Here is a 15,054-nt window from a genome sequence, read left to right on the forward strand (position 1 = left end):
CAGTGGCGACTGCTCCCTTTTACAGTGGTGAGTACATAAATTGCTTTTAAACTATTAAAAGTAAAAAAAATGTACCTCTCTGCATGTGTGTGAGAGGGTGTATGTGTGTAGTGGGTTGCAGTAGGGAAGTCAGGGGATCAACGCCCACATGGTCCTATGCACAAACCGCCCCTTATTTATAGGTGGCTTGAGAACTACCAGTACCTTGCGAGCTACTCATTGGAAATGCCTGGCCTAGTAAATACAGATGCCACAAGGTACAGAAGCCCACCTGTACCCTATCCTTGTTTTTTATTAGGGTATTAATGGTGGTCCCCTGGGTGTGTAGTGCCTGCTCCCTGGAGGTGGGCTTTAACTTGGGCAAGGAGTCTAAGATGAGGGATTTGCTGCTCACATTTCCCTTTATTTCCCACATCATTGGGGTCCTGTGGAGAGCTCTTGAAAACTCTCCTGAATTGTTCTCAGTGCACTTCAAAAGTACTTTTGAAATGGTTTGATCGTAGTCTTGCGCACAAAGCATGTATTTGTGGAAGCCATGTGTTACAGACACAGGGAATGAAATTGACTACTGTCCTGTAATAGTCTGATTGAAACTGAGAACCAATCTAAACTGTCCATTTTCAAGCTCTGTTGTTTTACTGTCAATTCAATTTCTTCCAAGAGGATTTTGCTGCATTTAATGTGTTTACCCTGGACCCCAGGCCAGCAGAATGTTGGTGAAAGGTTGCCCCTTTTTCATCTGCATTCTGCTCCCAATACTTGGTTGTAGCCTAAAGCATAAACAGCTAAACCCTGTAACTTTCCCCCAGACATAAAGTAGTCTGTAAAGATGTTTTGTTTTAATGCTATGTGTAGACTTTGTCTTGATTTGTGTGCTTCACTAAAATTGTGTAAATATCCTGAATCCGTGTTTGTAACTACATTATGCATGTATGTACGTATAAGGTTTTTCCATGGCACAAATCTAGCCGAAAGGCAGCAGAGTGCTGTACATGGTAAAAGGTAGAAAGAAAGACTGCAGTACATCAGTCCCAAGAAACCTACATGTGTGACCCAGGGCTGCATGTAGAGTTGGGGTGACTGCCTTGTTTCCAGCAGTAGAGCCTCCGCTGCCAGCTGAAGCCTTTGATTGACAACCCTAGTGACATTGGGCCGTCAGTCAATGACATCAGACCATTTGCCCTACTTAGGGTGGATGTTTCAACATACTTTTTTCCCTGTTTGGGACCACCCACATAACAGGAAATGGGATTAATGACCTCTCCGCACAGGGGCCAAAATCTCCCACATTTCAGAGACATCATTTTTTTTGTTTTTCATCCACAAGCTCCCACTTTTGGAGGTCTGTTTTTGGAAAACAAAAAACTGTTTGCAGTGTCAGTGCATTAAACATGGTGGCCACACTGCAATCCTTCAGTGCCTTCAGTGGAGTCCCAAGGCAGCAGCTCCTCTGGAGGAACAGAGATCACAGACTGAACTACTCTTTTGGTTCACTAAATTGTGAGAGGTAATGTGGGATCATATTTAGGCCACAAATGTTTTTGCACACTGACTGGTTGGCAACCTGACCTTACTTTTGCACGGTGGTGGATCCTGGCGCGTTGCCGCGTTGCAGCTAAATGTTGCCAGTTGAGGAGGGGAGCATGCAATGTGCCTCTGAGCTGTTTTTAAAGGAGGCCTTGAAGGTGGATAAGTCAGGAAGTTGAAATATAGAATGAGGATGTTCCAGTGGAAAGTGCTGAGTAGAAAGAATGAATAAAAACCAGGACTGAGTACACGGATGCCGTGTATCATGAACCTTGGTGGGTAGTAGGGTGTGGCAGGCAAGGGGAGCAACCAGGTAAGGGGAGAGCAGGCCATAACTGACTTTGAAAACTAGCATTAGGACTTTGAACTAGGCACTGCTTAAGGATGAGACAACCAACTTTAAGGCAGAAGGCGGTGATATTTATTGGAGGTGAGTGGAGAGTACTCATGTTGCCGGGTTAATAATTTATGTTGATGAGAGATTACTCGTATTTGGAAAGCTCCCTGGGCAAGCTCTTGCAATAGTTCAATTTGCTAATGGCAAGTGTCATCATGAGATTTTACAGTGTCCTATGACAAGTGAGGCCAGATGTTTCTTATGTCGAGTAGCTGATGCAGTGCTGCTGGCAGTGGCAGCTGCTCCGCTGTGGTGGGGAAGCGTTGTTCCCCCTGCCAGCAGCTTAAAACTTGAAAAATAAAACGATTATAAAACAAGTTTATTATCATTTTATTTTTCAAGTTTTAAGGGCCGAGTCTTGAGGATGGGGCCATCCAGAGGCAGTCACGCAGGGGGAGTGGTGGGCACTGCTGTCAGTGCGCAGGTGGGTTTGGCCGGCCATCTTAGGACGGTCAAATCGACATGCGCACTGAGATGTCTCCAACCTGAGCTGCATTGCCGGGTTGGAGAGAGCAGGCGCTAAGGTGGAGGAGCGTCGCCCCACTGCCAGAAGCAGCAAAGAAAGGAAAAAATAAAATGATAATAACGGAATGTTATTATCATTTTGTTTTTTCCTCCTGCTGCAGCAGTGCAAGAGAAGGCGGGCGGGCGGAGTTGCAGGGGAGGTGTGGTAGACACTCCTGTGCACAATGACTGCTTGGTTAGCCCTCTCGGACCACCCATAATAGTCATGTGCACTCCCCTGTTCTCCAACATACCCCCCTTCAGCCTGTGGCTGAGCGCCGTGACCAATCACAACTCTCCATTGGAGCGTTGTGATTGGCTATGGGGTGGGAGCCTGGCTGCCTGCTTCCTGTTCTGACCTGGAGTCGGACACAGGCGAGCAGGACAGAAGACGCAGGACCTGGCGGTGGCAAGGTAAGTTTTATTCATTCATTTATTTATTTATTTTTAAGAAGCCCGAACCCCCTCAACCCACCTCCCCCACTGCGTGCTGGCCACCCCTCAGCTCTCTGTGAGTGCAAATCCAGGGCACTCAGGCCAATCCTAACTCTACTCTCATGTTGCCAGCAGCATGAGAGCAGCATCTGGATTGGCCGCAGGGGAGTTGGGGAGCCTGTGCTGAATTTAAGCCAGAGAGGATCAGAAGAGTGGTGAAGCAGCGAGGGGGAAGGTAAGATCTTTTTGTTTGTTTTTTTTCTTCATGTTTTCTCGCCACTCTGTCTGCCCTGACACCAGCCACTACTGGCTGCTGGTGCTGTGGAGCATGTAGTCCTGGACAGATTCAATCAAAAACCTGGGAGCGCTCCTCGGTTTCCACTGGTGGAAAAGGGAGTGGTGATATCTGGGGAAAGGAGACGAGGGAGGGAGGTTGGTGAAGGCAAGTGAGTTTTCAGTCATAACAAGACTTCCAGTGGTGGGTGGCTGTGTGGCATAGATGTGGTTTTGAAGATAAGGGCGAGAGTAGGGACATAGAACAAAATATGTGTATCATCACTGTGTAGGGGATCGGGCTCTGGTAGCAGTTAGCTTTGGCTTATTCGAGGCCAGTGGTGATGGTAAGAGGACAGTGTGTTTACACTGATAGGTGCTCCTGGGTATGTGATGTGTTCTAGTGGTGTGCTCAGGAGATGTCCAGGGTTGTGTGTCTGGTGCTGGAGGCAGAACTAGTCAGAGTGGAAAATATGGATCTTTGTTTGTATGCGGCATGTTGTGTAAATTATGAAAGGAGCTACCACATGGTGAAGCAGGGACCTCATTACATACTGTGCTGACGTGTCAGGAAGTGTTATTCAAGTGTTTGTGGTACTGAGTGCAGCAAGAAATGGATGATATAGTCTCATGTGGCTGACCGCCTGGTCAGGTGGCCAATCATCGAGTGTGTACCAAAAAAATGACTATCCAGCCAACTCTACTGGCTTTATTAGCAGTACAATTCAGTAGCACAGAGTTCCTGAAAGAATGGTGGTAATGCTACAGGCCAGAAACATAGCGACAGGGCTTTTCATCTTGATCCTGATGACTGGTGGGGCTCAAAGGAGCTTAAATAACAGTGAAATCTTTCTGTTGTTGGCTGTGTTACTGTGTAGAGAGAAGGAGATTGAACTAGTGGGGTTGGATTACATCTTGGGGGAGGGATCAGGACTGATTTATGGGTGTTAGCACTGATTTATTTTTCTCTGGGATTGGCAGAATTAACCATTTGAAGATAACCGTGCCGTGCACAGATTAGTAACATCTTTTCACAACTATGGGGTTTAACGGTGTTGGGTGAGAGCTATGCCCTCTTTAAAAATCCTGCCTATGCCAAACTGTGATGCACCAGGGAGTTACAACCATGAAAAGGGCGTGCAGGCAGGCGACTGGAAGCTAAGCGGCAGAACAACTACTGTCAAACAGACAAAACATGGCATTCCGCAAAAACACGTGTTTAACAAAAATCCAAATGCCAACTCTGGCACAGAAACATATATGTCAGAGCTTCCTCTTGTAAAAGCTTCTGAAGTGTTGTTGCTGTCTGTCTGCAGGCGCTGCTGCACTCAAACCATTCCCTCTCCGCAGATGTGCCGTCAAATATAGGTGTTTTTTATTGAAACAGTTGCTGGCACATGAGGACATCATGGCGACCGAGATAACAACTTGTCCGTCAAATAGGGCGTCAATATCTCTGCTCCATGGACGCCCAACTGTTTAGTCCGCATACAGAGTGCTGGAAATGGAAAACAGTTACTACCAGAGCCATATAACAAGGGGGCGGAGGAGGCGGGGCTAACGGAAGAAAGAGGAGGAGTCACGGGAACAAATCACGAGAGGATGAGTCATAAAGGGCAGAGTCCGTGATTGTCAAGTCTAGAAGTATTGTGTTCACAAGGTCTGTCCAAAAAGCATTTGGCAGCTAAGTAAAGTGAGATCCTTGGGGCATTCTGGTTTCCTTCATTTTTCACAGACTGCATTTTAAGAAAGCCGCAGGAGTTAAAGCACATGCTGCAGCGATCCATATGTGTCCATCGTGTGTGTGGTTAATAATTATTGTAGGATAAGGCTGGTGGTTAAAACATTGCTGGAGGGAGCTATGTGCACCCTGGTCACAGGTTTGAAGCATCATAAAATAGCTCAGTGTTAATGTCCTTGATGCAGTGCATAGCATGCAAATATAGGTCACAGATCTGCATTTTATGTGAAAGAGCTCAGTGGGTTAATGCTTTAATTGCAAAGATAATTTTGTTATAAAATAAGTGCCAGGGCCCTTGTCAGGAAGCCACTGCAGTTTCACTACCCAGCTGCCAATCATAGTTCCAACATCACTGCTAACCATGACACTCCTACAAATGGGATTATTTTAACTGTTTCATGCCCCCAAAGCTATAAGAATGTGTCGGGTGGCAGGTATTAGTCATTTTATTGCATATGGAATTATTAAAAAACGGTTGTGTTCCTCTCCAAATTAGATAGACAACACCACCATGTGGCAGACTGTCGTAAGTGCCAGTGCTGCCAATTAAGTGCTAGTGCTGAGCACCGGAAACCACCAGTTCAAATTAAGCACTTTCCCCATATACTATGTCTACCTGCTTTCATTTCATTGTATAAGCACAAATAGATCTGTAGTTTACCTGGATGATTCTCCATAGCTAAGGGCTACTGGCTTATGTGCATTCCACCTCTTTTTAGGTCTGCTGTTAGTCAGGACCCTTTGATACTACTAAAACTATATATCTAATATAGTTATTTATAGGGGCTTTCGTTAGCCAGCTTCATCTATTGGTCTGTTTTTGTGTCATTCCACTTTTCTTCCACCCACTACAGCATAGATCATGGCCCACTCCAGATATTTGCTAACTTGTCTGTAAGTGATAGCATTCAGCCCTTTCATTGGGAGCAAATCCACACACAAAACATTTACCTTTGTGCCAGGGACCACTCATAATATTTGTTTGAGCCCTAAAAAATATTTCTGCTTTTAGACTATTTTTTCCCATATATTGGGGAGGGCCTGGCAGCTCGCCCAACAATACCATTTTACAAAAGCCATGAAAAAACAGAAGGAATTGAAAATGCCAAAGGGCTGACAGGCAGCGCCAGACCTATTGGCTTTGCCAAAGCTTGCTTGTTGTCACACTGTGTCTTCCTGAGCAGAACACATAAGCAGCAAGTTTAGTTAACAAAAGAGAGAAGACCCCACTTGTTCCAGGGAACAGGGTACTACCGACAATCAAAGTCAAAGGGAATTTTCCTGGCCTAACTATATGGAGAATAGTTATATATTTTAAATGACACTTTATTATGACACAAACATATTATGCAAAAATAATTTTTGCCAACAACTAAAATGTAAAGTTTATACGTTCTTTATTAAAACATCTTTCTCCTCATTTGACAGGGTATTATCCTTAACATAAGGAACCCAAAGACAGAATAAAAACATTGTTTTTTTCAGAAAAAAACAGTATTTTTCTGAAAAACACAGAATATACACCTTTCTCAATACAATAAAAGTTCTTTAGACATTCATCATTATAAAAAATCTATTACAATGTACATAAACAACAGATATCACAAAATAAAAACACATTACTTGATTAAACAACAGACAAAAAAAACTATTTTCAGTGGAACAATAGATATTAGTCCCAAATGATCAGATCCAATAGCCTTATTATGATATGGATGAGTATTCCAATGTCCAAGATTGGCGTATTTTTGGAAACCACTCGGCTTTACTTGGATTCTATGTGCAAAGTGCGTTGACGAGTTTCGGTGTGTTAGCCTTGGATGTGGTTACACCTTCCTCAGGACAATAATGTTTGGGGTCATCTTCACCACATTTGGTGGAGTCATAAACAGCAAGCCTACTGCATCAAAAAGACCACTTCATTGGAAAGGTACCACCATATTGGGGGTTGTTCATTTGAAGGAGGGCATTTTCTAACTATTTGGACCGTACTGCTCCTTTGGGAGAGTCATCATATACCTGTCCCTCATTTTCCATGTTATTATGGTCAATTATTTCTTCTTTCAATTAAGCATTCTTTACTTTCTCTTTTGATGGACTTACCTCACTAATTAACATATCCAATCAACCACGGTTTCACTCATCACACTGGTCCATTCGTTTCCTACAAAATAACAACAAAAGAGTGACTGCCTAGAAGTTTGTGAAGGGAACACACAGATGTTTATAAAAGGACCCTCACTCACCAACCTGGTTGATGACATGCTTCATCATAGGGTCCTGACCGGAGTAGCCGAATGCCATTCCGGTGTACTACGATGGCTCCGGCTGCAGCGAAGCAGGCGTTGGCGACTCTTTTGTTGTTATTTTGTATAATTGCCAGGGGGATTAAAAGTGCCTCTCTCCCTCACTCTCCTTTTGTTTTGAGCCATTACTTTCCTATTCATAAATTCAATCATTAGAGACGTTAAGGCGTGGACAAAGTGGGCAATTGCTCGGGTCCCCCACCTACCAAGGAGCCCCTTGCAAAGTGAGATTTCTCTCTGTTGCACATGTATATTTCTCCATCTGAACCTTAAACGTATTGCTCAATATTGCTTGGCACCAAGGGGATTGAATTAGCAGAAAATGGGTAATAAAATGCAACGTTTATCCAAAAAGGGCTCCCTAAAACTTGTCTTGCCCAAGGGCCCCAAAATCCACCAGGGCTTATCCATTGTCTGCATTCATCAAATCCATCCATTTGTGTTTCTATCCAATTAGACATCATATTTCGGTTCATACACGCTACACATTTATATTCTCATTTGCTCAGCTCTCCATACATCCATGCCACCATTCCTTAATGTGTGACTCATTGACTCATGCCCCTATTCAACCATGTTACTGTTTTATTAACTCAGCCATGTACATCTCCATTACTTCATCTATGCTTAGCTAAGTTCCTAGTTGCATTTTGGTAGTGCTTAATTTGAGCCTGTGGTTTCCAGTGCTCAGCACCGGCACTTAATTAGCAACACCAGCACTTCTGGCAGTCTTCCACAAGGTGGTGCTGTCTGGATAATTTAATTACAACAACAGTTAATGAATTTGATATACATTGAAAATGACGGTTACCTGTCGCCCAGAAAAGCCTTACAGCTTGGAGGTGGGCTGAAATAGTTCGAATTATCACCCTTGCAGGAAAGTGATGGTTAGTAGTTGTGTTGTTACTATCATTGACAGCATGGCAGGGGCAGTGTGTGTTGCAAGCTGTAGCGTTCTCCTGAGGAGACCCCTGGCAATTTTGTTTTTTACAAATTAAGCACTCGTATTACATGCTGTTTACGTATTACATAATTCATGCATGCAAATGTTTTAATTCATGTATCCAAAGCACTCATATGCTTTCCTTTTGATATGCTTTTACTTTGATATTGTATTGTATTGTAATTGCATTTATATAGAGCTTACTACCCCTGACGAAGCGTCGAAGCGCTTTTTCGGCGAGTAGCACGCTACTCCAGGAGCCATAGAGAATTAGTATTTAATTAGTATAGTGAAACATGCAAGTACATTTAAAGTGGTGGATAGGTTAGTCAGTTATTTGGATTTGGAATGATAGCAGAAGGATAGAGGAGGACAAAGGTTTGTATTTATATAGCGCTTGTTGACGCACGCTATTCGGGAAGCCTATAAAGGATTAGTGGTAAATTAATATGGTGAACTATGAAGTAATTTCAGTGGTGGATATTAGTCAGTTACTTGGAGTGAGAAAAAGTGCAGAGGGATAAAAGGGGAAGAAAGATTTGCATTCATATAGCACTTTTTCCCCTGATGGGTGTTGAAGCACTTTTCTGGCGAGTAGCACGCCACTCTGGAACCCATAAAGGATTAGTGTTGAAAATTAGTATCTTATAAATATGAAGTAATTTGAGTAGTGGAAATGTTATTCAGTTATTTGGGTAGTATATTAGTATAGTTGAATATGGAATTTGAGAAGTGAACATGTTAGTCTGTTAATTTTGATTGAAAAGGATAGTGGAGGGATAAAAGAGTGAAGGATTTAAAAATTTTTTTTAGGTCTGAGCAGTAGGAGGATGCTTTTGGATGAGTAAAAAGGGGTTTTAGAGGGAAGAGTTTAGAAAGGTTTGTTTTAGGGGATTGGTATAGTAAAAAAAGAGGTGTCAGATGATGCAAGGAGGGGTAGAGTAGGAGAGAGTTTAGAAAGGGTTATTTTGGCGATCATAGTAGTGATATGGGGTTTGGGATAAATGAGAGAGTGGATGTAGAGGATGTATTGATAGATGTATAGGATGATAGATAGGGTAGTGCATTGAAGGAGTAGTAGAAAGAAGTTTGAGATGAGTCAGAAATGTTGGGCTAGAAGATATATTGAGCAAAGTAGAAGCTGAGAAATAGGGTAGTGCATTGGAAATGCTAAATTAGAAGAAAGTGATAAATATATAGATCCATAAGTACATTGAAAGTACCTAGATACATAAAGGAGGTAAGTATATGTAGATTAAAGATATTGATAGAGGCACAGGATGAGAAATAGGGTAGTGCATTGGATATGCTTTTTCAGGAGAAAAGTAACAGACACACAGATCCAAGTACATGGAAGGTACATAGATGCACAATGGAAGTATGTACATGTAGACCAAATATGTTTATTTATTTATTTATTATTATTTTTCTCTTAACATAATATTATTTTACATGTTTATACAAAGTAATACACAAAGATAGGTACATATCTATAGTGAAAACAAATGCTTATATACAGAGGGATATGCTGTAAATTTCGATTTGCGTATGGTGCTTATGTGGTGGAAGAGCCAAATCTTAAGTAGTTTTCTGAAGATAAGGTGGTTGTCGGTGGACCTTATGTTGGGGGTAAAGAGTTCCATAGTTTGGCTGCTTGAACAGAGAAGGATGTGCCACCCATGGTTTTTTCTTGTATGGTGGGATTTTGAGAAAAGATGTTCCTTTTGAGCGGAGGTTCCTTTGTTGAATGTGTTTGGTGATTTTATTCCTGATAAAGAGTGGTCCTATTCCCTGTATTGCTTTGTGGGTGATACAAAGCAGCTTGAACGTGGATCTTCTGGCAACCGGTAACCAATGCAGGGCTTTCAAGGCAGGGGAGATGTGGTCTCGCGGGTTGATATGCAAGAGTAGTCTGGTAGCCGAGTTCTGAATCCGTTGTAGTCTTTTCATAGTTGTTAAAGGTGATCCGTGGTAGAGGCTATTGGCATAATCGAGTTGGGACAGAACAAGGGAGATGCCCCACTCTACCTTAGCACTTTAGTTCACCAGTACTGTCCACCTCGCACTCTTTGTTCATCCAATCAGCAAAGGTTCCAGGTTCCCAGGGTTAAAAGAGCCAGAATGGGTGGTTGCTCTTTCTCTTGTCTGGCTCCCTCCCTCTGGAACTCTCTTCCCTTATCTCTGCGTATTGAATCTTGTTATCTCAAGTTCCGCAGAGAGGTTAAAACTTGGTTAGTTAACCAATAACTGCCTTCCTGTATTCTTCAATTGGTTCTCCCCTTAATCTGGTCCTTAGCGCCGGGAAACCTCCGGGTAGCTGTGCGTTCTATAAACTTAAATATAATAATAATAATAATAATAATAATAATGGTAGCTTGAACCTTGTGTGGAAATCCCAAATGAGGGAAAATTTGTCGCAGCGTTTTTATAGTAGCAAAGCTTGATCTTGCTAGTTTATCCACTTGGGTATTCATGGACAGCTTGGAGTCTATGGTCATTCCGAGGTTTCTTACTTCCTTTGATACTTTAGGCAGTGATCCCAGTTCATCAGGCCATGCGGCAAGTGGGTTGTAATGTTTCCAATCGCCACACATGAGTATTTCAGTTTTTGAAGCATTCAGTTTGAGATGGCTCCAAGTCATCCACTGATCCACGGCTCTGAGACAGCTGAATATTGGTGATTTTCCAATGTCTTTGGGGCATTCCAGTTGAAGGAGTATTTGCGTGTCATCTGCATAGTTATAGCACGTGAGGTGAAATGTATTGATCAGTACTGGTAATGACTTCATGTAGATGTTGGTAAACACCACAGAGAGATATAGGGTCAAAGGGATATTAAAAGACCTTCCCCAGGTTCACTTCCCCTTATACTGCAATACAAATAACAAAGAACCGGGGGTCCAAAGTCAACAGCCTCGCTGACCAGCCCCAAGTCCCAAAAAAAGCGAGTCGGAACACAAGCCACACAAAAGCCCAAAGAGAAAGAAACAAAGAAAACAGAGAGCCAAAGTAGAGCGACCAATGGCCAGACCCAGAAGCAACCCACCGGACCCCCATCAATCCATCGTGGCGACCAATCCCCCCACCCAGCCACCTGAACAAAGAGACCATCCACCACACAAAAGGAAAACAGCCCGACCGGATCAAACCCAAAACCACCCGGAAAGAGAAACACATGATGTGCCTCCAAACTCCAGACCACAAGGGAATCAAGTGCAGAGCAAAACACAAAAAGTGACTATCAAAATAGGGCAATGAGGCAAAAAAGCATAACATCCCACCATAAATATCAACTCACCCCCTCGTCAAAAACAGAACAGCGCAAAGGGCAGCCCCAACAAACAACTGCAAAACTCAGGCCAACAGGCCTCAGCCACCAAGGAACAAAATCCCCTTGGCTCTCCCCAGGGCCTCGGCTACCAAACCCCGCCACTGAAGAACAAAACACATGCCAACATCAAAGTGAAAAAAACATCATCTGCAAGGAAAAAACTACCAACAGTGAAAGTACACACACACCAGGAAGCCGGAAGGAACACAACTCACCTGCACTGATCCCCCGCACCAAAGAATGCAGATTACATCCAGAAAAGACAAACCCATCACCACTCCAGTACAGCTCTCCCACCAAATTGCCTCATCAAACTACACTGCCAATCATTCAAAACCACTGTATATGCCCACCCAGCCCGACCGGGGACTGGACCCCCGCCCCCCCCCCCCCCTCTCCTGGACCCAGCCCAGGAAAACAAGGCAAAGCAAAGGGAAACCATAGAATAGAGCAAAAAAAGCACACACACCGCCAGACCCCACCACACCCACCCCAGCAACCCCACCACAGTCAGTCCCCCACAGAGACCACCAACCCGAGACAGCCACCTGGCACCCCCAAAACAGCTCCCCAACGCAACCACACTCACACCACAACACAAAGCATGGCCCTGCTCTAGGGTGACCAACTGGCATTGGTGCAAATTCAGGATGGTGAGTGTAAAAATTCAGGACAAAGGGTCAAAATTCAGGACACAAATTCAGGACAGGAGGTCAAAATTCAGGACAAAACTTCAGGACAATAGGTACGTTTTACAGACACATCAGAGGTCGCGCAATAGTATATAAGTAAGCCCAGCCATTTCCAAACATATTCAACCGTTTGAAAACCTATCCATCATGTATCCTTCCATCTATCATTTCATTCATCCATCCCTCCATCCATCCCCTCATCCATCCTTTCACTCATCTCCATTATCCATCCATCCATCCAGCCACCATTTCACCCTATCCATCTGTACATTTACCCATCCACTCTTTATCCCATCCATCCATTCACTCATCCATTCAGCCATTTACCCTTTCACCAATCCAGCCATCCTTTCACTTACTAATCCTTCCACCCATCCACTATTTTAGTCATCCATCCATCCTCCCTTTCTCTCTCCATCGACCCTTTCACTTAGCCATCCTTCCTTCCATCCATCCATCCACCCACCCATCCATCCATCCATCCATCCATCCATCCATCTACTCATCCACTCATGAATCCATCCATTGATCCTATCACTCATCCATCTATCATTTCACTCCTTCACACATCTATTCATCCTTTTGTCTGTCTACCCTCCCTTTCACTCACTCATCCATCCTTACATCCACCCTTTCACTCATACGTCCATTCATTCACCCTTGCACTTATCAATCCATCAATCCATCCATCATTTCACTCATCCACCTACCCACCCATCATCCACCCAACCATCCACCCACCCACCATCCACCCACCCACTGATCCATCCTTTCACCCACCCACCATCCAATCCACTGATCCATCATTTCACCCACCCACTATCCACCCACCCACTCATCCATCCATCCATCCTTTCACCCACCCACTCATCCATCCATCCTTTCACCCACCCACTCATCATCCATCCATCCTTTCACCCACCCACTCATCATCCATCCATCCTTTCACCCACCGACTCTCCATCCATCCATCCTTTCACCTACCCATCATCCATCCATCCATCCATCCGTCCTTCCCCTCATCATCCATCCTTCCCCTCATCATCCATCCATCCTTTTCCCTCATCATCCATCCATCCTTTTCCCTCATCATCCATCCATCCATCCTTCTACCCACCCACTCATCATCCATCCATCCATCCATCCTTCCCCTCATCATCCATCCATTCTTTTACCCACCCCCTCATCAACCATCCATTCCCTAATCATCCATCCTTTCACGCACCCCTCATCATCCATCCATCCACCCTTCCCCTCATCATCCATCCATCCACCCTTCCCCTCATCATCCATCCTTTCACCCACCCCCTCATCATCCATCCTTTCACCCACCCCCTCATCATCCATCCATCCATCCCCTCATCATCCATCCTTCCCCTCATCATCCATCCATCCATCCTTCAACCCACCCACTCATCATCCATCCATCCATCCTTCCCCTCATCATCCATCCATCTTCCCCTCATCATCCATCCATCTTCCCCTCATCATCCATCAATCCTTTTACCCACCCCCTCATCATCCATTCCCTAATCATCCATCCATCCATCCTTTCACGCACCCCCTCATCATCCATCCATCCACCCTTCCCCTCATCATCCATCCATCCACCCTTCCCCTCATCATCCATCCTTTCACCCATCCCCTCATCATCCATCCATCCTTCCCCTCATCATCCATCCTTCCCCTCATCATCCATCCATCCATCCTTTCACCCACCCATCCATCCATCCTTCCCCTCTATCCATCCCCTCATCCATCCATCTATCCCCTCATCCATCCATCCATCCCCTCACCCATCCCCTCATCCATCCATCCATCCCCTCACCCATCCATCCTTCCCCTCATCCATCCATCCCCTCATCCATCCATCCCCTCATCCATCCTTCCCCTCATCCATCCATCCTTCCCCTCATCCATCCATCCCCTCATGCATCCATCCTTCCCCTCATCCATCCATCCTTCCCCTCATCCATCCATCCTTCCCCTCATCCATCCATCCTTCCTTTCATCCATCATCCATCCTTCCCTCACCCATCCATCCATCCCATCCATTTATCCTTCCCCTCATCCATCCATCCATCTCATGATCCATCCATCCTTCCCCTCCATCCATGCACTCCATCCATCCATTCATCCATCCTTCCCCTCATCCATCCATCCTTCCCCTCCATCCATCCATCTCCTCATCCATCATCCTTCCCCTCATCCATCTTTCCCCTCATCCATCATTCAGCTACCCTTCCACCCATACATCCAGCTATTTACATTTTCTCTCCATCCTTCCCCTCACTCATCAATCCATCCTCTCTCATTAGCCATTTATTCAATCTTTCATTCACCCATTCACCCTTTCACTAATTCATCCAGCCATTCACCCATCCCTTCACTTACTTACTCGCCAACCTTTCCATATTAATTTTGAGCTGAGCCCATTTGAGAAGAGACCAATCAAGAACTTCACCCTCGCTGCAGGGGCCGTTCCAGGACTGGGACGGAAGCCACCCAGGGCGGAGACAGGATCCACCACAGGGGGGGACAAGAGCCACCACCGGTGGGGGTGGAATGGAGCCACAAATGGGGGGACAGTAGCCATCCCAGGCGTGGGGTGGACTGGAGCCACCACATGGGGGGGACCGGTGCCATCACTGAGGGGAGGGCAGGAGCCATCACAGGAGAGGGAACACAGGGGTGGGCATGCAGTATTCAAGTATCATCTTGGGCTCCTCTCCTGCACAAGACAACGAGAAGACAGTCTCTCTGTCCAAAATGCCACCCCCCACTGTGATGTACAGTACTTACAGGAGATACTCTAAGAGAACTGATTGAACTGATTGTCCTCCATACTTTGTTAATCAGTGTGGGTGCGATTGTGCCATTTCTTTATTTTTTTACATTATAGACG

This window comes from Lissotriton vulgaris, chromosome 5, assembly GCF_964263255.1.
Source record: "Lissotriton vulgaris chromosome 5, aLisVul1.2, whole genome shotgun sequence".
NCBI lineage: Eukaryota > Metazoa > Chordata > Amphibia > Caudata > Salamandridae > Lissotriton > Lissotriton vulgaris.